The sequence below is a fragment of the Hordeum vulgare genome, chromosome 3H, assembly GCF_904849725.1.
Source record: "Hordeum vulgare subsp. vulgare chromosome 3H, MorexV3_pseudomolecules_assembly, whole genome shotgun sequence".
Classification (NCBI taxonomy): domain Eukaryota; kingdom Viridiplantae; phylum Streptophyta; class Magnoliopsida; order Poales; family Poaceae; genus Hordeum; species Hordeum vulgare.
The window spans coordinates 534,199,610-534,224,161 of NC_058520.1; the positions used below are offsets into that span (position 1 = coordinate 534,199,610).

The 24,552-nt window shown below is 49.0% G+C and overlaps 2 pseudogenes; both read left to right on the forward strand.

The window, feature by feature from the left end:
- LOC123440447 overlaps positions 1–3,726 on the forward strand; it is a 49,226-nt pseudogene extending 45,500 nt beyond the window's left edge.
- Positions 3,727–16,896: 13,170 nt separating this feature from the next.
- On the forward strand, positions 16,897–19,689 carry LOC123440448 (annotated as a pseudogene).
- The last annotated feature ends 4,863 nt before the right edge of the window (positions 19,690–24,552 follow it).

Here is a 24,552-nt window from a genome sequence, read left to right on the forward strand (position 1 = left end):
GATTAAATCCCACTAAATGAATAAAAGGGCATCCAGGCAAAATATCACGCGAACTAACTTGCTCAAAAGCTAAAACTAAATACACAGTTAAATCCTATGAATTTTTCTACGCCGAAAACATATATAACAAGAGGGGTTGCAATATAAAATCAACGTCACACGTATATGCGGGGATAAGTCCTAAACGCGAAATAATAACTAGCGACTAAACCCTACATGCAAAATACAACCGACTACTCTAAAATACATGGCAAGGGGTTCCTAAAACATGAACATTTTATCTACGACATTCGAGCAATCCGGACACGCACGAGAAATAACTATGGAATAAAACATAATAGGACAACACGCGTTTCTAGGCATTTGACACGCTAAACTACGTCAAACAAATATGCAAGTTGCAAAATCGTATTCTACGCGAGAATCTACACAAGATCCATATCTAATTCATCGCGATCCGACTTACGGTTAAAAAGTTACGGGCAAATTAATATCGTCTATTTTTCTGGAGTTTTATTAATTCCAAAAAAAAATCCCTAAAAGAAAAAAAACTACGGGCCTAACAGAGAGGGCGCAACATACTAAGAAGCGCCTAGGCGGGAAATAGGCTTGGGGGAGGGGGTCTCACCAGAGGGCCTTCGGGCCGGATCTGGAGGGAAGCGGTGCTGGGCCGGAGTGCTTGAACTGGGCGGCGGCCCACCTGGCGTTGGCCCACGCGGGCGAGGCCCAGGCGCAGGGCGCTCGTCATCGCCTCGTCTCCTCGTCCTCCCGACCAGGAGCTGCTGGCGACGGCGGTTGCCGACGGGAGGGAACTGGCGCGGGGCTGCGAGGGGAACCGGCGGGAACCGGCACAGGCGGCGCAGGGAGTTGGATCCGGCGCAGGGCATGGCCAGCGCGGTGGCCGGAGGGCCTGGCGGCGGAGGTGGCCGGCGCAGGGATGCGGCGAGCTCCCGACGGCGGGGCGAACTGCGGCGACCTGCGGCGAAAGGAGCCGCGGGGGCCATGGCGGGGCGACAGCGACTGCACTCCGGCGAGGGGAGCTGCCGGCGCGAGGCAGGGCGAGGGGTGCAGCTGGCGGGCTCCTGCACACGCGACGGGAGGCAGGGAGGAGCCGCTGGGCGCGGGGCTGCTGCTCGGCAGATCGGCGGCGGCGCAGATAGGCCCGAGAGGGCCCGATCCGGGCCCGGGCGGGCCGGGAGTGAGGAGAGAGACTGGGGTGGCGGCTAGGGTTTCGGGGGGTCGCACGGGTTTCGAGGAGAGGGAGAGAGACTCCTAAGAAATGCATGGGGGGTCCTATTTATAGACAAAGGGGGGCTAGGTTTAGCGAAATTTCGCCCCGGTTTCAACCGCGCGGTCGGATTCGAATAATTCCGAACGCGGGACGGGCTAAATGATCGTGTAGAGTAGTTATCCGGAGACGAGAGGGACAACGGGCGGCGCGGCAACACGATTGGAAAACACCGATAATAGACCGAATACGGTGCTGCTACGGTCGACCGTTGGTGTACCAGACGGAATCCGAATGCGACGAAACTCGACAGGCGGCCTACCTAAATAAAAATAAGACCGCGCGTCAAATCTGAATCCAATCAAAGAAAGTATTATACACACTTTTAAAAACAAGGATTTGACGATGCCGCGGGCGCGCGCGTGTGTGGTCGGGCTCAGAACGGACAACGACGAGAACCGGCAACTAATAACGGATGCAAGTTTCGAAAACTGGCGGCAATGGGATGCCGATGCAATGCTGATGATGCGAATGATGCGATGATGATGCGACAAATAAAATAAAGCACACGACGAAAACGGAATAGAAGGGGAATCTTGTGAAACGTCGGTCTCGGGCTGTCAGAGTGGAGTTGCTCGTGCCGCCGCGCCCGAACAAGAGGTCGGGCCGGTGGAGCAGTAGGGCGACGACAGAGCAGGAGATGGGGGCGGCGACGGATGGAACCCTAGCCCAGGGTCGGGACTCAAAGGAAGAGATGGAGTGGAGGGGGCACGGGCGGGTGGGGATGCGAGGGGGCTCGCTCCCTGTTCGTGCGAGGGGGCTTCACTCCCGGTTCGACCAGTTTTTTTTCGTCTGAGGGGCATCGTTACCGGTGGTGGTTTTTGGAGGGAGGAAAAAATGGGTCGGTGGGGTTCTAACGATCGATGGATGGGGGTAGAGATATGATTTCGGTTAGAACAGTTTGGCAACTGAACAGGCCGTACTCTGTCGGTTTCATCACTCACACTATTATTCCTATACAATCTCCGTGACTTGGTACTTCCAAATTTCGTCCGTCTCTTAGTTAATAGCGGGCTGGTTAGTCTCCATGTCCATCTCGGCTTCAAGTTAAAGAGTCCCGGTGCGTTATGGTGCTGTGTGTTTGTGTCTAAATTATACACGGCACGATGTGAGTCAACCATTGAGAAAGGCTGTGGCTAGTTTGGCAGAGGACCAAAAATCCTGATCGTCTGGGTGCAACGTGTTTTGTTCGTCAACTCCACGACTCTCACACGAGCACCGATCGAGATCAACTCCGACTACTCTCAGACGAGCGCCGATCAACTTGGCCGCACGAGGAAGACGAGCGGCAGTACCGACGAGTTCACCCACATAGTCTGGTCCAGATTTCGGTTATATTCTGCCCATCCGCCATGTCGTTTGCCGGCGTGTCTATCATCCGCTACGCTGGGAGTGACGCCACCGGCCACGCCGTCGACGTCTCCACGGCCAGCGGGTACCACCTGCTTGTGGTCGCCGATTACCCGTATGTGAAAGTCTCTGCGCCTACCGGCAAGGCGATCGCCTCTCTCCCTTTCATGGTAGGAGGCCGCCGTTGGTGCATCCGCTACTTCCCTAATGGCGACACGTCGGAGAGCCGCCAATACATGTCTCTCCATCTGCAACTTGCTGATAAGGATGTCAGAGAGGCTGTGAAGGTGCAATTCTCTTTCAGCTTCGTCGACGAGCTTGACAACCAAGGCCCCGCGTGTATTCCAGCGAAAAAGGCACACGATTTCTCCAGCTGCCATACAACACGGGGCTATCAGTATTTCTGGAAGAAAGACGACCTCGAGAAATCAAGCCATTACAGGACCAACTGCTTCACCATCCGATGTGACCTCGCCGTCGCCACCACGGTTGATTGCTTCATCAAGGTGCCGCCTTCTAGCATACAACAGCATATCATCAACCTCCTCCTGTCCAAGGAGGGCACGGACGTGACATTCAACGTCGGCGGCGAGACGATCGTCGCACACCGGTGCGTGCTCGCGGCTCGCTCTTCGGTCTTCAAGGCGGAGCTCTTTGGCCCCATGATGGAAGGCACGATAGCGAGCGTCATACAAATTGAAGACATGGAGGCCAGAGTGTTTAGGGCCTTGCTTAGCTTTATTTACGCCGACTCGCTACCCGAGATGGAGGTGGACACAGTGGAGGAAAGAGATGCCCAAGAATTGTCGTGGCTGCAACACTTGCTTGCAGCGGCAGATAGATACGATCTCCAAAGGTTGAAGGTACTGTGTGAAGAAAAGTTATGCAAACACATAGCCGTGAGCTCGGTGACAAGTATTTTTATTCTAGCCGAGCGGCACAGCTGTGGTGGATTGAAGGAGGTATGCCTTGAATTCCTCAAGGCACCGTCTATTTTGAAAGAGATAACGGAAGCTGACGTGTTCGACGATATAGTTACAACATGCCCCTATCTTTTAAAGGAGCTCATTGCCAAGTTTGCTTCCTAAAATCGACAAAAGCGGTTAGTTCCTGAAAACCTATATATGTTTCTAAGTTGAAGCCTTACTTTCTTGCTACCATTTGATGTCATGTTGTTTGAGTATGACATTTTTTACTTTGCATGGATCGTGTGCATACTTTCCAGATTTCATCTTGTTGGTCTGTTTCTTATAGTGATGACTTGAACCATCTTGTTCATTTTTTCTCTGCTCAGGTGGCAGGTCAGGTGAAGGCGGTGTGATGTGCTGTACAATGTAACTACATGATGCCCCTGATTCGTTCTCAAAGATATTATTGCCAAACTTGCTCCCCTCAAGGATTATACTAGAGTACTAGTTAGGGATTGTATCAGTGTAAGTCTCAGTTCAGATTTTAGAACATGTCCTCAGTTTTGGCAAATTTGAACCACCACTCTATTAATGGGTGCACTTATAAAAATCTATTGCTTTTGGTCGATTAACAATATGGGCTTAATGTTAAATGTTTCTTTCAGGTTTTTGTTTAAAGAAAAGTTACCCAAGGCCAGATGTAAAATCCCCTGTCTAGTTTGTTTGCGCTTTGGTTTGGTTGGTGCGAAATGAAGAAATTACACTAATACCGAGGACATGTTCCCCGTGTCGCCCGCGCCTCGCGCAGAGACGATCCATGCGCTGCCGCCCAAGCCCCTTCCCCACCACCGGTCCCTGCTGCGCCACCGCCGGAGCGACTGGCCGGCAAAGCCGCGCCGCGCCCAGGGATGGTGGCGACGGGGCGGTTCTGTCCCTCTTCACGCCAGAGCTACATCCTCCCAAACCCTCGATCTGGACGAGAGCACATCTACCCCCGCCACCCCCTCCCACTCCGCCTCCCCTAGTCTCCGGCGACGACACGCGTCCCCTCCCTGCCTGATCCGCGGCGGCGGTACCCCGGTGACTCTCCACGTGCGCGCGACCCGGACGACCCGGTTCAGTTCTCACGAGGTCCTCCCCGCTCCCCTACAGATCCACCCCGCCTCCCGTCTCTCGCTGCTGCGGGCTCGCGGCATCTCGGGCAGCTCTCGCGACTGGCCCTGGTGGCTGCATTGGCAAGTGCTCCATCCGCCATTGCCTTCATGGATGGGCACTGTGCCCCCGTCCTGCTCGGCGTCTTCTCGCCGTTCTCTGAGCCTTTCGCCCTCAACCACTCGCCACCGTCTACTGCAGTGCTTCGCGTCTTCATCCTCTGCCACCCCCATGTTCTGTCGTCGTCGTGCTTCTGCATGCGCTCACCAACGAAGGTGGCAACACGGCTCCTGCCATGGAGCCCTCCACCTCCTATTTCCTGCTGGGGCGCCTCACCGGTGGTCCTCGCTGGTGCCCTCGGCGTCAAAGTGCATGTCGGCGTCGCTCTGCCGGTTGGATTCACCTGGATCTAGAGCCGCCCGCTCCTGCGCTGCCCCGCGCTATTGGTGGCTTCTCTGTGATGCTCTTAACGTGAAGGATGTGGCCGGGGATGAGAGAAATCTATGGTCGGCCGACTGCTGCTGGCCGAGACAGCGGCGACGCTTCACATCGTTTCGATGTTGATGGCGTTGTCTTCATCCCCAGGTCATCGCGGTGGCATGGGTGTACTCTGAGGCGTTCTCTACTTGGTGATGCCGTTTGACTACGCCGGTGAGACATAGGTGCCGTGGGCCGTCTCGGCCTAGCATGACCTTTGATTCTACCTCGTGAGATTGGTGGTGTTGCGGCATTATGCAATCTGTACGCCATAACATTAGTGTTGTCGTCGCAACGTTGTGCAGTTTGTACCCCATGAGGCAGGTGGTATCACCACGTGGTGCAGTCTGTTCCCCATGACATCTGTGTGTCGCGACGTTATGAAGTCCTAGTTGACCGGTACCTTACAATTGCATCGACGATACAGTGTCATGGCTTAGTCTCGGCGAACTGTTCCCCCTCCCATGTGTTTTTCACTTCTCTTTATATGCCTCTTCTTTTTTCTAGTTCACTTAACCCTATCTTGTATTAGGCTGCAAAGTCTATAGACAAAAAACGAATACAATTCATGTGGGACCCTCCTCATGAAAATTAAATAAAAATAAAGAACTTAATTTAGTCCGATAAACAAGAGTCCTAACCACGATTGATCAAGTGCGTGTTGAAATTAGAGATAGGCCTTAGGCCCATTAGAGAATTTCAGAAAAATCTCCAAGGGCCCATGTAGGTGGTGACATGACAAGGTGGTGGGAAGTTTAGTCCCACCCCGCTAGTGGAGAAGAAGTTGGACCCCTTTATAAGGGTCTCTCTTCCACATGCTATTGGAGAGTGAGAAGAGAAGGTGCCCACGCGCACTCCTCCTCCGCCGCCCGCCGTGCATGAGCCGAGCTCATACCCATCGTCTACCCTAGCCGTCACGAGAATCAGATCGCATCTGCCTCACGCATTCGTTCCTTTTGCTGCTGCTGCCGCCGGCGACTCCGTCCCGTTTACCGCGTACACGGTCGACGGGAGAGCAGGCCTCCGAAACCCCGCCTCTCCGATTCCTGTACGGGAGAGGGGCGATTAGGTTTTTGGGGAGCGATCACGCGACTGCTCGCCTCCATCCGTCTGTTTCGTCTACGTGTGCGTCGCCCTCGTCATCGCCATGTCCTCACCAAGCGAAGCTGACCGTCTCGTCCGCGAGAAGGCCGAAGCCGAGAAGAAGGCGGCAGAGGATACTGCCGCCGCCACCGCTGCTGTTACGACCAATTGGCCGATCGGAGGGTATGATATGTTTATCTCTCTCCTGTTTCTGTCTGCAATAGTAGTACTGTCTATATGCGTAGATGTTTCTGCTATATGCGTAGTGCTTGCTAGTATACTCCGTGATCAGTATGTCATGAATCTAGTCAATGCCATGTTAGTAATTATTTCATGGATTAATCTACTCGGAAAATTGCCTATTTACTCAACAATCCAAAAACCTAATTTGCGTAGGAATTTTTCGAGTAATGGTTTTGCTGCTGCACTGAAACCGGATAAGTTTACCGGTACTTTTTTCAAGCGTTGGCAAACAAGAACCACCTTATGGCTCACGGCTATGAACGTGTTCTGGGTAGTCGGTGTCACTCCTACGGAAACTATCACTCGTGAACAGGAGAAGATGTTTAAGGAGGCCACCGTCCTATTCCTTGGAGCAGTCATTAGCGTGATCGGAGATAAGCTGGTTGATGCATATTTACATATGCATGTTGCCAAGGACTTGTGGGAGGCGCTCGAATCTAAATTCGGGGCCACTGATGCTGGGAGTGAGATGTATGTTATGGAGCAGTTCCACGATTACAAGATGGTTGATAACCGTTCTGTATTGGAACGGGCTCATGAGATAATATGCATAGCTAAAGAACTTGAGGTTCTTAAGTGCAATTTGCCGGGCAAGTTTGTCGCAGGCTGTATAATTGCTAAGCTCCCTAATTCCTGGAGGAACTTTGCTACTACTCTGAAACATCAGAGGCGTGAGTTCTCAGTAGAGGACATCATCGGCCATCTGAGTGTTGAGCAGAACTCGAGAGCAAAGGACTCCAACAGAAAATCGGTGGAAGGCTCTTCTGCTGCCAATATGGTACATCAGAGGAACCTCAATTCCCACAAGTCCAAGGGAAAGAATTCTGTCCAACAGAATACCGACTTCAAGAAGAAGGGAAAGAAGCCCTTCAAGAAGAACAAGAAGGGAGATGGCTGCTATACTTGTGGTTCAGAGGAACATTGGGCGAGCAAATGCCCAAACAAGTACAAGAAGCCGGCGCAGGACTCCAAGTCTGCCAATATAATTGTGGGCAACAATGAAAGTGGTGCATCTGGGTACGGTAATTTACTTAATGTATTTACAGTTTGTCAGTCCACCGATTGGTGGGTGGACACGGGTGCAAATATTCGTGTGTGTGCTGACTTATCATTGTTCTCTTCTTATCAGGCCACCGGCCGCGGGTCCGTATTGATGGGGAATGACGCGAGTGCTTCTGTTCTTGGTGTTGGCACGGTCGATTTGAAGTTTACTTCGGGAAGGATCGTGCAGCTGAAGAACGTGCAGTATGTCCCCGCCATCAAGAGGAATCTCGTTAGTGGCTCCCTTCTATGTAGAGAAGGGTTTAAGTTGGTATTCGAGTCTAATAAAGTAGTAGTTACGAAATATGGACTTTTCGTTGGAAAAGGTTATGAATGCGGAGGTCTGTTCCGCCTTTCTCTTGCAGATTTTTGTAATAAAGTCGTGAACAATATTCATTCGAGTGTTAATGAATCTGAAGTTTGGCATTCACGTCTTTGTCACATAAGTTTCGGTGTTATGTCGCGGCTAGCAAAACTGAATTTAATCCCAACTTTCACTTTAGCCAAAGGTTCTAAGTGTCATTCGTGTGTGCAAGCAAAGCAACCCCGCAAGCCTCACAAGGCTGCAGAGGAGAGACACTTGGCACCATTAGAACTCATACATTCTGATCTTTGTGAGATAAATGGTGTGTTGACTAAAGGTGGAAAGAAATACTTCATGACATTGATAGATGATTCCACTAGATTTTGCTATGTGTATCTGTTAAATACTAAAGATGAGGCTCTAAACTACTTTAAAATCTATAATGCAGAAGTTGAGAATCAACTTGAAAAGAAAATTAAACGAGTCCGGTCTGATCGTAGTGGAGAGTACTTCTCAAACGAATTTGATTCATTTTGTGCGGAACACGACATTATTCATGAGAGGACGCCTCCCTATTCACCCCAGTCAAACGGGGTTGCCGAGCGGAAAAACCGTACTCTAACTGATTTGGTTAACGCCATGTTAGATACATCGGGTTTATCCAAGGCATGGTGGGGGGAGGCTATATTGACCGCGTGTCATGTCCTGAATAAATTTCCTACAAAAGATAATGAGGTCACTCCCTACAAGGAGTGGTCGAAGAGAAGGACGATGCTCTCGTACTTACGTACTTGGGGCTGCTTGGCGAAAGTCAATGTACCGATCCCCAAGAAGCGTAAGCTTGGACCAAAGACTGTGGACTGCGTTAATTTGGGATACGCTAAGAATAGCGTAGGCCATAGATTTCTAGTAGTGAAATCTGAGGTACCTGACGTGAAGGTCTGTACAATAATGGAGTCGAGGGATGCTACATTCTTTGAGGATATATTCCCCATGAGAGATATGCAAAGCACTTCTAGACAGAAATCTGAGATAACTCCTGAGCCTGCCATTCCTATGGAATACTATGAACAAACACATCATGAAAATCCTGAGGAGGATGACGAGGAAGCCCGTGGTAGGGGCAAGAGACAAAGGACTGCAAAGACCTTTGGTGATGATTTCTTCGTATACCTCGTGGATGATAATCCCACTTCTATTTCAGAAGCGTATGCTTCTCCAGATGCTGATTACTGGAAAGTTGCGGTCCGTAGCGAGATGGATTCCATCATGGCTAACGGGACATGGGAAATCACTAATCGTCCCTATGATTGCAAACCATTGGGATGCAAGTGGGTGTTCAAAAAGAAGCTTAGGCCCGATGGTACGATTGAAAAGTACAAGACTAGGCTTGTGGCCAAGGGCTATGCCTAGAAAGAAGAAGAAGATTTCTTCGATACTTATTCACCTGTGGCTAGACTGACCACCATTCGAGTACTACTCTCATTGGCGGCCTCTCATGGTCTTCTCGTTCATCAAATGGACGTTAAGACGGCTTTCCTGAATGGAGAGCTAAATGAGGAAATCTATATGCAACAACCAGATGGCTTTGTGATAGAAGGTCAGGAAGGAAAGGTGTGTAAGTTGCTGAAATCTTTATATGGTCTGAGACAAGCACCTAAGCAATGGCATGAGAAGTTTAATAAAACTCTGACATCTGTTGGCTTCGTTGTTAATGAAGCTGACAAATGTGTATACTATTGCCATGGTGGGGGCGAAGGAGTTATATTGTGCTTGTATGTTGATGACATACTGATATTTGGAACCAACCTCAAAGTAATTGAGGAGGTTAAGTCTTTTCTGTCTCAAAACTTTGAGATGAAGGACGTTGGGGTGGCTGATGTTATCTTGAACATCAAGCTGTTGAGAGATGATGAGGGTGGGATTACACTTCTGCAATCCCAGTATGTTGAGAAGATTTTGAGTCGCTTTGGATATTCAGACTGCAAAATTTCTCAAACACCATATGATCCTAGTGTGCTTATTAGAAAGTTTAAAGGCGCAGCTATAGATCAATTGAGATTCTCTCAAATTATCGGTTCGCTTATGTACCTAGCTAGCGCAACGAGGCCTGACATCACGTTTGCTGTGAGCAAACTTAGCCGGTTTGTTGCAAACCCGGGCGATGTTCATTGGCGTGCTGTTGAAAGAATTATGCGCTACTTGAAAGGTACTGTCAACCACGGGCTTCACTATACGGGATACCCATCGATACTTGAAGGGTATAGTGATGCGAATTGGATCTCTGATACTGATGAGATGAATGCCACTACTGGGTATATGTTTACTCTTGGGGGTGGTGCTGTTTCCTGGAAGTCTTGCAAGCAAACGATCTTAACGAGATTGACAATGGAAGCAGAACTAACAGCATTAGACACATTTGGTGTCGAAGCAGAATTTTTTCGAGATCTTTTGATGGACTTACCTGTGGTTGAGAAGTCGGTTCCGGCTATCCTTATGAACTGCGATAATCAAATAGTTATTGTTAAAGTGAAGAGTTCAAAGGACAATATGAAGTCCAACAAACATATAAGAATGAGATTGAAGTCTGTCAGACGTTTGAGAAACTCCGGAGTGATAGCGTTGGATTACATCCAAACGGCTAAGAATCTGGCAGATCCCTTTACTAAAGGGCTATCACATGTTGTGATAGATAGTGCATCGAGGGAGATGGGTATGAGACCCACATGAGTTGCCATGGTAGTAACCCAACCTATATGATCGGAGATCCCGTGAAGTAGGACCTGGGAAAACAAGCCAGTGGTGAACTGAGGAGAGTAACTTTACTAACCCACTCCGTTGGAGATGCAATACTCTCGGATACTGTATGGTAGGATGACTACTGTCTTAGTGTGTTCTAAGGCTTATATGTAAGCAAGATGCTGTCCTACAGAGCGATCTTTGGAGGAACACACCTATATGAGCTTGATTGCTGGTCATAGTCTATGAGATTTGGGTGATCTCTAGTAAACTCATGAATAGGCCAGGAGTGTGACTAATATGCTCCACCCGAGGGGTCACCTTCGGCAGTCTAGTACTAGTAAGACTTGTGGTGAAACTCCTTTACGCCAAACTGACAATTCAAGGCATAGTCCATTGTTCAGTTGTAAAGGGGTGTAGCTACTTGCTCTAGGTGAAGCTCAACCTTAACAGGTCTTCACTGAAATGCTGGTATATTAAAACAGTGATTGGAACGAGGGAACACGATGTGCCCTTGAGATCTGGTGGGGGATTGTTGAAATTAGAGATGGGCCTTAGGCCCATTAGAGAATTTCAGAAAAATCTCCAAGGGCCCATGTAGGTGGTGGCATGACAAGGTGGTGGGAAGTTTAGTCCCACCCCGCTAGTGGAGGAGAAGTTGGACCCCTTTATAAGGGTCTCTCTTCCACATGCTATTGGAGAGTGAGAAGAGAAGGTGCCCACGCGCACTCCTCCTCCGCCGCCCGCCACGCCACGCCTCGTCACGACGCGACGCGCCGCGGGTTGCGGGAATGAGCCGAGCCGAGCTCAAACCTCCGTCCGTCCCGTTTACCGCGTACACGGTCGACGGGAGAGCAGGCCTCCGAAACCCCGCCTCTCCGGTTCCTGTACGGGAGAGGGGCGATTAGGTTTTTGGGGAGCGATCACGCGACTGCTCGCCTCCATCCGTCTGCTTCGTCTACGTCCGCGTCGCCCTCGTCATCGCCATGTCTTCACCAAGCGAAGCTGACCGTCTCGTCCGCGAGAAGGCCGAAGCCGAGAAGAAGGCGGCAGAGGATACAGCCGCCGCCACCGTTGCTGCTACGGCCAATTGGCCGATCGGAGGGTATGATATGTTTATCTCTCTCCTGTTTCTGTCTGCACTAGTAGTACTGTCTATATGCGTAGATGTTTCTGCTATATGCGTAGTACTTGCTAGTATACTCCGTGATCAGTATGTCATGAATCTAGTCAATGCCATGTTAGTAATTATTTCATGGATTAATCTACTCGGAAAGTTGCCTATTTACTCAACAGTGCGCGTCCTAGCATCGTTGATCAAGTGCGCTGCATATACTATACTTAGAGCATCTCCAACAAGCACGCAACACGCGACACGTAAAAAAACTTTACATCATGGAAATAGTCGGTTTTTGTGCACAACTGAGCGCTGGCTCGAGCGGCCGCTGTAAAGTATAGCGCGCGCGACCCGCTCCATCAGGCGCTGCAAAAAAACGACGCACACACCCAGCACAAACAACATATGACATTTCAAACAAAATCAAGAAGATCAAACACATAAAAATAATCAACAATAAATAATTTAATTTTATTACAACTCACACAAATAGTTTATCTTCCAATACAACAAATAGTTCAACACTACAAGATCAAACGTACAACATCAAACATGCAAATCATCATGCATTTTGTCGAACACCTTGTGGGCGCCGAGCGGAAGTGGGCGGCCGAGTGCTGTTCGTCGGAGGAATGGAGCGCGCGAGGGATGGCGGCGACTAAAGGGAGACGAAGGAAGCCGCGACAGCGCGGGGATAGGCCGGGGAAGCGCCCTCGGGTCGCCGAAGCAAATTGGGTGACGCGGATGGCGACGCTAGCGACTGGATTAGCGGTAGGTGGAAGTAGTGACGCAGGGGCTCGAATATGCAGCATGCGGGAGCGGGTACACGAAGTAAGCGACGCGCGATGCCGTTTCGTCCCGCGTGCTGAAGCACTTATGCCGCGCGCGTGTTTTTTACGCCTTCGTTGAAGCGTCCGGAGCGGCTGCATACGCGCAAAAAATTGTATTTTTCAACGTAAAGCTTATATCGTGCGGCTATTAAAGATGCTCTTACAAGCAAACCTCCGCTTCCCCTTCGTCTTTCATTGATGTTATTATGACATGGATCTTTCATGCTTATATAGTTATATTGGACATCAGCGGCTATTTTGTTAGGTTGGTAATAAACAGGAATAAGTAATGACATCACGATTCTTTTTTGGGATAAATAAGAGATATATTTCACGATAGTGTAACGTTTTCTTTTGGCAGGGTCACGATAGTGTAACGTTACACTTAGGCATAAAGATGTGCGTCCAAGTTGATTTCCAATATCATCATTCTGCTTCCTACAAATATGAACAAAGAATTTTGTAGACTTCCGAGTTGGTGCCTTATAAGGTAAAAACTTTGCCCGCATTCTGCAATCCACACTTGAACTCACACCCACTTGTTGGGACACTCCACGGCAGCAACATTAGACCAAAAAAATAGGAATTTTTATTTTCGTGACCTTTCTTTCTTAGTTCAACTCAGTTTTGTCCCATCCAACTCACGATGCTCCTTTTCCCCCTCCTCCACTCATTCGTGCAGGGCCTCACGAGAGGACAAACGGTGCCTTGTTATCGGGTCAAAGCCTTTGACCGTCACTACACAGATGCTTACGCGTGGGATTGACATGTAAGAGCGCATGTCTGCATGTGTTTGCATTGTCGGTGCTGACGCGTGTGACCGACATATAAGGCCGCACACGTTCGCATCACCGGTACTAACGCGTGGGACCGACGTGTAAGGCCACTTGCATTCGCATCGTGGATGCATGCAGTTGCGTGGGACCGACATTTCACCTCATTTATTACTGATTTCATGTGGCCGTTTGATTCTACACATAAAATGTTTGTCCGTTTGTTTATATTGTCTTCTTTACTATTATTTATATATCCAAAATAGTGTAAATAAATATATTTCCAAATAAATACATAATAAACTGGATAAAGCATTCATCACACATTTATAAAATGTTCGTGAAGTATAAAAAAAATGGTTTTTTCATTCAAAAAAGTTGTGACATTTTAAAAATTGTACATGTGTTTTACAAAACTTAAACAATGTAAACACAAATAATACCATTTAAAAATGTTCACGTCATTTAAAAAAAATGTTAACATTTAAAAAAAATATGCTTGAGACCTTTTTGGAAAATATTCATACAAAGTGAAAAAAATCAAGAAAATTAAAACAATGCATCCTACCAATCAAAAACTATTCAACAGTTATTTGAAAATGGTTAATTTAAAAAAAATGAAAAAACATATTAAAAATATTTATACAATTTAAAATTGTTCATGTAATCTAAAAAATCCCACCATTGAAAAAAGTTAAACATCTATTTCACAGATATTTAACTTTTCTTTTTCAGAAAATGTTCAAAAAGATGTATTGGAAAAATCTTCAACTTGTATCAAAACAATGTACCACATATATACGAAAAATATGTACAACGTGTATTGAAAAAAACAAGAAAAAAAGGAAGAACGAAAAAACAAATAGAAAGGGAAAGCCGCATGGAGAGTTCTAAAATTGATCCATGCGGATATGTAAAATCAAAAAATATTATTGTGCTGGTCGACTAAGACGTGGAGGCTCTCCCATTGCCAGATGCGGGGAATGACCAAGATATTACGGCCGCCAATTCTCACGTCGCTAGTTGAAAACTCGTGGAGTGAAAGCCGCGTACGCGAGTGCTCAGCGCGCGGCTCGCGGCTCGCGCTAGCGCAGGACCGCCGCTGCCGGCGGCTGATTTCCCTCCTCCGTCCACTTCCGGCCAGCCAAACGCAGATCCGGAACCCCACCAGCGTCCTCTCTCCATCCATCCCGAAGCCCGGCGCCGTCTTCACCGGCTCTCTCCTCGCGGCGGATTTCGAGTCGGGGCCTCCCCTCTTCGTGCCCCGCTCCCGTGCGGCCGCGCCGGGCCGCACCGGGGCGCCCCTGCGGGCTCGAGCCGGTCCCTCCACGCCTCTCTCTCCGCTCGCCGCCGTCGGAGGCGTCGCCGGGCAAAGCCCTGGCGGTGCGGCGGCGGCGGGACCCCTCGGTTGCCGTCTCAAGAGCGGGGGGCGTTGCTCCGCTGCTCCAGGCAGTGATGATGCGGGGCCTGCCGTGGCGGCATGATGCGGTGGAGGAAGCGGCAGCCTGGGGTGATGATTGCAGTGGCTGGAGAGTGCGGCGGATTTGGCGGGACTGAGATCTCGTGTCGCTGGGGGCTGCTGCGGTGCTGCGTGGAGGAGGTGCTTGGTGGCTCTCCAGTGCCGCTGGCGCGGTGGTTTTGTGGGAGGCGTGTGGGCTAGCGGAGGTGTTGTGCGTGGGGTTGTGGTGTTGGGAGGTGCTTCGGGCGAAAGCTTGCCGGGCAAGAGCTTGCCGGCCGACGGTGTCGGCGTCTGTGGACGTCGTCTCACCTTCTTGGAGGCACCGTTGAGGAGTTCTCTCCCTACACACCCTCGGATCCAGTTCTTCGGGTGAAAACCTTAGGCCCGGTTGGGCCGGACGACGGCGTCGGCATCGTCGCTTCCTCCTTGGGGGCGTCGTCTTGAAGAGCTTTGGATTTCGATTGCACTCTCCAGGGGCTAGACGCTCGCGACATTGCGGTCGGCTGGGGATCGTCCGACAATGTGGATGATCTGCGCGGTTTCTTGTGTGGCAACGATGGCCCCTTCAAGCGGAGAAGGATTTGTTGTTGGGTCCTGGTAGTCGGTCTCGTCCGGCGTGTTTGAGGGGTCGCCGTGCCTCTCTTGTCTTCTGAAGTCGGAGCTGTTTGAGGGGGATCCTTGCGGCGACGATGACGTGAAGATGGGTGGTTGGTTCTGGCGCTGGCTCGACGCAGGTCCAGTGCTTTCTTCCTTCAATGCTCGTCGGCTGAGTCGAAGTTGCCTGGTCGCCGGCGCGTGTGGTGGACTGTTTGACGTTGTCCGAAGCAGGCCTCTACGCTTGTCTGAGGTGGAGGCTACATCGGTGGTCGTCGATGGTGAAGTCGGAGTCGCCCTCGCGGAGGCGTGATGACGATGACACCGGATTACAACCTCGACGGAGTTCTTCCCTTAGGTGGCGTGTGTGCGTTCTTGTGAAGGTTGCCAGGTCGCCTTGTGTGTCCTGATGTGACGGGCGCATTGTGACGGTTTTAGCCCGATTTTTCGATTATTAACCGGGCAACTCTCTTCGACCTTTTTTAATGAGATCGGTACCTCAGGGACCGTGTTTCAAAAAAAACTCGTGGAGTCTGTTTCCAGTTTTCCACGCGCTGGCCGCTACGATTGGAGCAACGCTGTTCATCCAGCAGGGTTCCTCTGTTCCCACTTCCTAGGTTGAATCTGCATACATCCGGTAAACTTAGCACTGAATTCCGCTGATTGCTTGCCCCTAAGTTCCTCCTGCTGCCGGCGTAATCAGAGGGTGCTTGGATCCAAGGGACTAAAGCTAGTCTGACTAAAACTAGTCTCTTTAAGAGGCTAAAGTTCCAAGCACCCCTGACTAAAGAGAGGCTAAAACTAGTCTTGAGGCTAAAATCTTTTAGTCAGGGGTACCCCTACTAAAATGTGTGTTAGTCCTCTCTCTCCTCATTTAACTCCTCAGACTAGTTCTGGATTGGAGGGTTTGCAGGATAATAAATGCTCATTAACTTGATTTTAGTCTTTTTAATATTTGGATCCAAGCATGGATGAGGCTAGCAAGTTTTAGTCTCACTACTTTTAGTCATGGGACTAAAACGTATCCAAGCACCCTCTCAGAAATTGCTGTGATCTTTGGTTGTTTCCTGCTTGCACTTCTGCTGAGCTGAGACTGCTATTCGTTGCCCGATCGTCAGAAGGATTAGTTAATGGGGCTATTTGTTTGGAAATTGCATCTGTTACCACCGGTTTCCGTGAAAGATTGGGCGCGAGGCTCAGAGCAAGTACAATAAGGTACAATCAGCAGGCTGTAAGGATTAAAATACTATATTTTTGCTGAGTTCGATGAGAGAGAAGGGAAGCGGGCTCTTCGTGAAGAGCCAGCTCTTGCACGTGCTCCTAGGTGCTTTGTGAGAATGAAAGGTGAACCATATATGATAAAAGTAGTACTGTTTTATAGCTAACTATTGTACAAGCTAGCTATAAGATGAGTTATAAGACTGCTTATAGCCAACAGTTGGCTATACTATTAACCATGCTCTCAGTGGAATTCAATCCTCGAGCGTGCGCGACACATAGTCCATATCAGATCAGTTATTAAATCTTGGCCATCTGCCATGTCATTTACAGGCGTGTCTATAGTCGGCCAGGGCCAGGCCACCGGCCACGCCATCAACGTCGCCACGGCCAGCGGGTACCACCTGCTTGTGGTCAACGGCTACTCGCACACCAAAGACACTGCACCTGCTGGCACAGTGATCCTCTCTGTCCCATTCATGGTAGGAGGACATCTTTGACCTTGTTTGGATCCTAGGGTTAGAGTTAGAGTTGGTTAGATTGAACTCATCTAACCCTCAAAAATCCAAACATGGTGGATTAGAGTGGGTTAGATGCATCTAACCCACCCAAAAAATCTAACCCACCCAAGAGGTGCTTTTTTGGGTTAGAGTTAGGTGGGGCCCAGAAAAAGTTACTTTTTTCTCTCCCTCCATCATACAAAATCCTAGATAAAGGAGCCAAATGATTGGAAAAAGTGCATTTATTGACAATCTAACCCTTCCATCCAAACACCTCTTTGGTTAGAGTTAGTTCAGGGTTAGTCTAGAGTTAGAATCTAACTCTAACCTCTAACCGAGTTAGAGTATCCAAACAGGGCCTTTGGCGCATCTTTCACTGCCCCAGAGGCGCCCAGTCGGACTGCGCCGAGGACTCTGTGTCGCTCATCCTTTCCCTTGTTGATAAAAATGTCACGAATGATCTGAAGTTGCAGGTTGGATTTAGTTTCCTCGATCAGCATGAGAAACAGGATTCAGCGTATATTCGTGCAAAAGAGCCATGCAACTTCTCTAGCGGCAATCCATGTTGGGTCGACAAGAATTTCATGAGAAGGGACGCCCTTGAGAAATCCAAGCATCTAAACGATGATTGTTTCACCATCCGTTGTGACCTTGTTTTAAAAAAGAAGAAGAATGACCCCCGGTCTCTGCATCTGGGAGATGCATGCAACCATTTTATTGATTATTTCCGGTGACCTTACAAAATAATACAACACTATGCATGAATCCGCCATCTTCGCAACATTTGCCGCTACTCCTATCCATATGATGAAGGGTGCAAGCTGGACCAACATCTAAAGCCGGAGGCCCTGACCGAGCCACATACCGGGTCAGGGGCACAAGCTGGTCTGACGCACTCACATGTGTCGCCGTCACCATCTTTCACCGGTTCATCTTCAGAGCAGATTGAGGTGCCAGCCTTGGCAGGTGGCTCCGCCATCGACGCCACCCTGACGCCAAACGACGACCTCCACCTACGCAAGTCCATCTCAAGCAGCGGACATAGATCCATGCTAGGATAGGGCCGCACCACCGCCGTTGCCCACCACCGACAAGCGCCACCCAGCCGCAAGGTTCCCAAACCAGCGCTTTCAAGAAGGGAACAACGCCGTGAGCGCCGCCGCCGCCCAACAAAGTTAGGGCTTTTGCCCGGAAGACCTAGGGGAAGGGGAAGTGAGGGGATCAGTCCATACCGACGCCTTAAAGGAGGGGAACAACGCCCTCATGCGTCGCTGTCGACGCGGCCGGCCATGGTCCGCCAGGGATTTCGTCTGAACTAGATCCCCGTCACAAGCAGCGCCTCCTGTACAGAACCGATGACCGAATGAAGCGCGGTCCGACCAGGCTAGCCTGCACGCCGAACATGGGAGGAGGGGATGCGCCAGATCGCACGCACCGACCACCGCAGAAGACGCCGCCAGCCCACAATGACCACTGGATCCCGCCGTCCGCGCGGCCCGGACGCCAGATCCACCGCCAGCACGGCTGCTAGCTTGCCGTGCCTCGTTCATGAAGCAGCCGCTCCAGATCCAGAGTTCCCCACGCAGAGACAGGGCAACCAAGGCCCCACCGCCATGATCCTTAGCGCCCCGGGCTTGCCCGACGGCTGCCTCACGCGGCGGCGAGGAAGGGAAGGGGAGGAAGGGTTGGGAGGGGGAGGGAGTGGGGAGGAGCGGGAGGCTGCTGGAGCTGCGTGGTTCAGTCCGCACGCCTAGATCAAAGTTGTGACCTTGTTGTGGTACCGCCTCCTAGCATAAAACAGCAGATCATCAACCTCCTCATGTCCAAGGAGGGCACTGACGTGACATTTAACGTTGGCGGCGAGATGCTCGTTGCACACCGGTGCGTGCTTGAGGCTCGGTCTTCGGTCTTCAAGGCAAAGCTCTTTCGCCCCACGAAGGAAGGCACGATAGCTAGTGTCATACAAATAGAAGACACCGAAGCGAAAGTATTTATGCTGGTTGTAATGGGTAATATCATATACTAGTATTATACATATGATACTAGTGTATGATACCATATCCGTATTGCATAGTATCATATGATGGTTTATTTATTGTCATGCAAGACACATAGTAGCACATCATTTAATATGATACAGTATCATGATATGATACTCAACTCTCTTTTTTTTCATTTAATTTTATGTCACCTCATCAAAATTGACTAGTTAACATGCATGATACTACATATAGTACTACCATTACGGACAGCCTTAGAGCCTTGCTTAGTTTTATTTACACCGACTCGCTACCCGAGATGTAGGTAGACATGGCGGAGGGAAGAGAAGCCCAAGAAGCATTGTGGCTGCAACACTTGATTGCAGCGGCAGATAGTTACGATCTCCAAAAGCTGAAGGTATTATGTGAAGAAAAGTTATGCAAACTCATAGACGTGAGGACTATTTTTATTCTAGCTGAGTGGCACAATTGTGGCGGATTGAAGGATGTATGCCTTGAATTCCTCGAGATACCGTCTAATTTGAAAGAGATAACGGCGGCTGACGTCTTCGGCGATATAATTAGAACATGCCCCTATCTTTTAAAGGAGCTCACTGCCAAGCTTGCTTCCTAAAAGCCACAAAAACGGTTAGTTCCTAAAACCTATGTTCTAAGTTGAAGCCTTACTTTCTTTGCCACCATTCTTGTTAACAATTTGATGTAGTACCTTCATCTTGTTTGAGTAGGACATTTTACTTGCATGCATCGTGTGTTCTAGATGACTGCTTCCCTATTTTCGGACGCACTATCCTATGTCGATCTGTTCCTTTTTAGTCAAGACTTGAAGCATCTTGCTCTTTTTTTTACTCTTTCAGGCAGCAGATCAGGTGAATGCGATGGGATGTTCTGGACAGTTTAACTGCATGATGCCTCTATTCTCAAAGATATTATTACCAAGTTTGCTCCCTTTAAGGATTCCTAGTTATGGATTGTACTAACACTACCAGAATAACCTACTATGCCAACGGCTTTTTCTATGCCGACGGCTTTTTGTCGGGGTCGTCGGCATAGTTGGAGCTATGCCGATGGCTTGCTAAAAGCCCTCGGTACAGAAAAGTTGTAAGCATATCTGCATCTACGCCGACGGCTTCCGTCGACACAGTAAAGGTCGTCGGCCTAAAGAATAGTACGCCTACACCCATCGTCGGCATACAAAGGCCGTCGGCATAGATGTGGGGCCGGCGGCCGCCCCCGAGACGAGGGCTGACGCCGTCGAATATATGCCGATGGCTAGACGTTTGGCCGTCGGCATAGATACGCAACGCCACGTCACTGATCCAGGGCGCACCGACCAACAGCTATGCCGACGGCTTGATCGCTCCTTTAGTCTCTTACACACGGCTCCGGGCTACCAACCCGAGCCCGTGCACTAGTACGGGGCATTCGCAGCCTCCCTTATCCCGCCAGCATGAAGTAAGTATTTCCTCCTTATCATCTTTCTTTCTCACTTTTCTCAGTTTATTTTCAGCATTTCCCACTTACAAACAACCTAAATTTTGTAGGCATACAAGGCCTTTGTCGAGCTTAGGAATCTCGAGGTGCGGGAGTACTTGCGCCTAGTGAAGGCAAACGATAATTACAATCGTGAGATGATGGCGGTTAGTTTTGCCCTCTTAAAACCAAGATAAAATTTGCACTTTCATTCCTTCTCACCTTCTAGTTTGCTTGGTTAACTAACATCGAGGCTATGATGGCGTCTTGGACTAACCGCACGGAGCGACCACAAATGGGAGCCCCACCACCACCTACTGGAGAACCCCCACACGTGCCCATGTTCGATGACTGGGTGGCACTAGGCAGTCAGGCTCCGATTAGTACATTTGTCTAACTATTGACAAACTAGCTCTCGTTCATTCAACACTATCATATTATATTTATCCTTACAATCTCTTTTCAAACATGTAGGGGACTGGTGACTCGACTCCTGCTTCGTCGAGTTCTTGATGATGTTCTTTAAGTTTGTACATGTGTTCATTAGATGATGTTCTTGAGATAATGGTGATATCTGTTGTCATATTTGTGTGATATTGAACTTTATGTGATATTTGTGAGATGAGGATGATGTTGGACTTGATGATGATCTTAGTGTGATATGTCATATTTGTGTGTTTAATTTGCTGTCATATTTGTGTGATATATCTGTCATATTATTGTGTTGACTTTGAATGAAATGGAGAAAATAGGTATACAAAAAATACAGAGGGTGGTTATGCCGTCGGCATAGATAGGACCAGGTAACCAAGCTGCTGCCACGTGGCTCGTCTATGCCGACAACCTGGCCGTCGGCATAGATGCACGTCCTATGCCGACGGCTAGACCGTCGGCGTATAGTATGGCCAGATGGCCCGGGTAGCTGACATGTGGTGCATCTATGCCTACGACAAAGCTGTCGGCATAGATTTACCATCTGTGCCGATGGCCTAGCCGTAGGCATAGATGTGCCATGTGTCACTCCGCGGCGCCTTTGAGACCGTCTCGTGGAAAAATACGTCGAGGGCCAAACTACGTCGATGGTTGTACGTAAGCCGTAGGCTTAGATACATATGTCGACGGCCGACGTATTCTACGCCGACGGGGATATACCGACGGCAGCCGTAGGCATACACCTATGCCGGCGGTAAGAGGCCCTATACCGACGGCCTATGATCGTAGGCATAGTCAAAAATTCTAGTAGTGAGTGTTAGGTTCGGTTCAGATTTCAGAACATATCCTCAATTTTGTTAAATTTGAACCACAATTCAATGAATGGGCACACTTATGAAAATTGCTCATGGTCGATTAACAATATGAACTCAATGGTTATTTTGTAGATTTTATATTATTTATTGTCTCCCAAAGCCAGACGTAAAATTCTCATCCTGTTTTTTATGAGGAAGGTGACGACGACGAGCTTTACTGATTGGATAAAAAATTCTTGGCCTGTTTTGTTCACGATTTGATTCAATTGATACGAAATCAGGAACTTAGCTGAGTGTGACAAAATGTGTCCTAGTCATGTCCATCAGGTACTTTGCTTATACTACATACTACTCCCTCCGCCTTATAATATAAAAAAGTGTCCAAAACGCTATATTATGTGACGGAGGGAATAGATGGGTAGGTTTGTTTGCTGCGCCGGTAAATAACAATGAAGAATCAAACATGCCCCTTTAGTTAGTTTCTTGGTGTGATTGCCAACTCAATCTTATGAAGAATGCTTTCATTCCATTAAGAGTTAATTTGAATAGTGGCTTACATGGATATGGAGACTCTTAAAGGCAATTCCTTGAGTTGGCAAAAAATAAAGGAGGACAAAACCACGAGAACAGGTGAATAATTGTGTTACTTGACGTGTTTTGTGTTTAAATATTAAATTGAGAAGTATGCATAGCACGAAAGTGTGTCTCGGTAAGAATTAATGTAAGCAAATATGTAATGAAATAGTGAGACTTGACTCAACGATTGGGCATTGCGGTTGTGTAGCCTAATGACCCAAGTTAAACTTTTAAAAATGACAGGTGATGAACAATGATTTTTAAAAATTTACTAAGGATCAAGCTTGTTGTATGGTGGAACCATTCATAAAAAATTATCTTGATGCGAGGAGAACATCATGACGATAGTTAACTAAATCAAATCGCACCAAAAGCACACATCTGACATGACATGCATTCCTTTCTAAATAAAGTGAAAAAAATGTGGGATACGTCAATATCATGGCCAAAACAGAGAAAACAGAGCAACAAGACTTGGGTGGGCGACTTCGGAGATCCGGGCGATCCGGTTTCGACGCCTCTGTCACGGAAGTCACTCGTGTTGCAGCCTTCGTCGGAAGGCGGCAATGACCTGGGAACCACATTGAGAGATGCGCCGACGTCATCAATCTCGGGACGACCGGCACCACTTTCAAATGATGTGGTCGGGCTGCTCCGTTGGCTGGTTCTTTTCTCCAACGGGGAAGATGGAGATCAATGGAATGGGATCATCAACCTTAAACAAAGATCAAGTTGGATGACAGTGAGGGTTATGGAGGATAACATTCTTGCTAGCCGTTTCTTACATGAAGACGAGCGAGTGATCGAATGTTCGTATTTTATTATCGATATTTATGAAGTTTGCATCAGATGTCCCATTTTGCAAGCATAACTGAAGGCACATGATCCAATCGAGCTCGTCGACTTAACTTTGAGATCAAAGATTGATCATCGAGTGGGAGATAGGTTTTGGGTCCTCGTCAAGGACGATGACGAGGATGAACCGAAGCACGAGGACTTGCAGGAGTCCCCAGCAACATCATCTCGCATCATTTCTTCGACGAAGTTGGATAGTGGTAGCGCCCAACTCAGCCTAGCCCACGCTCACCCATGTTCTGGACGTTTAGAACATGGGCCAACATTCAGCGGAGAACCCACTCCATCCCAAAAGTATTATCTGGTATTAGAGCCAGCATCGCCATGCCTTCTCGAGGGGCTTCTCACGGGGATGGGATGTTAGGGTTGTTGTCCACTTGTGAAGGTTGGCTCCGTTTAGTCCCACCTCGCCTACAGGAGGAGGCCATGACCAACTTATAAGGGAGAGATTCCTTCCTCCCTTCAGTCGGACTTTTGTGATGGAATGGGCTCTTTGCTGAATTCTAGCCCATGTGCGCATAAACTTCCAAAACGTGCATGAGCGTTGTCTAGGCTGAGTTGGACGCTAACAGATAGCGGTGGGCATGCGCGAGCTGTTAGATGGGATCACTCGGGATCCCTCCATGGTGGACGATGACGCGGATCAAGCCGTGCAAGGGACCTATCCCCAAGGTAATTTTTCCACAACTCACTCTATCATATTTTGTATAGACGGCTACATGGATGAAAGTGGTTTCACGAAAGAATAAGAAATCTTGCATGGCGGCGCAATTGCCACTGCTGGCGGCTGTAGGGAAGAGCTCGATCTGTGTGTTTCACTCAGCGCGTTTGAACGAGTTGTTATGCCATGATGGTCCAGAAACCACGATCGCGAAGTTGGGCTCCACCCATGTTGGGTATGTGGCCGAGAAGGAGGCCCAAGTAGGTAGTTCCACTCCTGATTGGACTGCTACTCGATGTGCATATGGAGAGAGACATATTCATGTTGTTAGCAATCTGATCGATCACACATCGGTGCGAGGGAACAACGAGCCTGTTTCGCTCGCTTGGGTTCGGCCACCGATCGCTCGTCTGGGCTTTCCTTCGAGAGTTCGCAAGGAGCGTGTGATCGCCATGCCGCTGGTGCAGGAGCATCCCCGGTGTGTGGCTATGGCTGGGGGAGGAGCCGACATGCCGCCACCTGCTCGACCCAGCTCGACCAGTGTGGAGAATTAGGGGAGGCCGGAATTACCTCGATACGGCGAGGGGTCAGATGGACCTAACGCCGGACGAGGCGGCTACATAGGTGGTCGTAGAGGACTCGCAAATTTTGACAACCGTCAATTCGA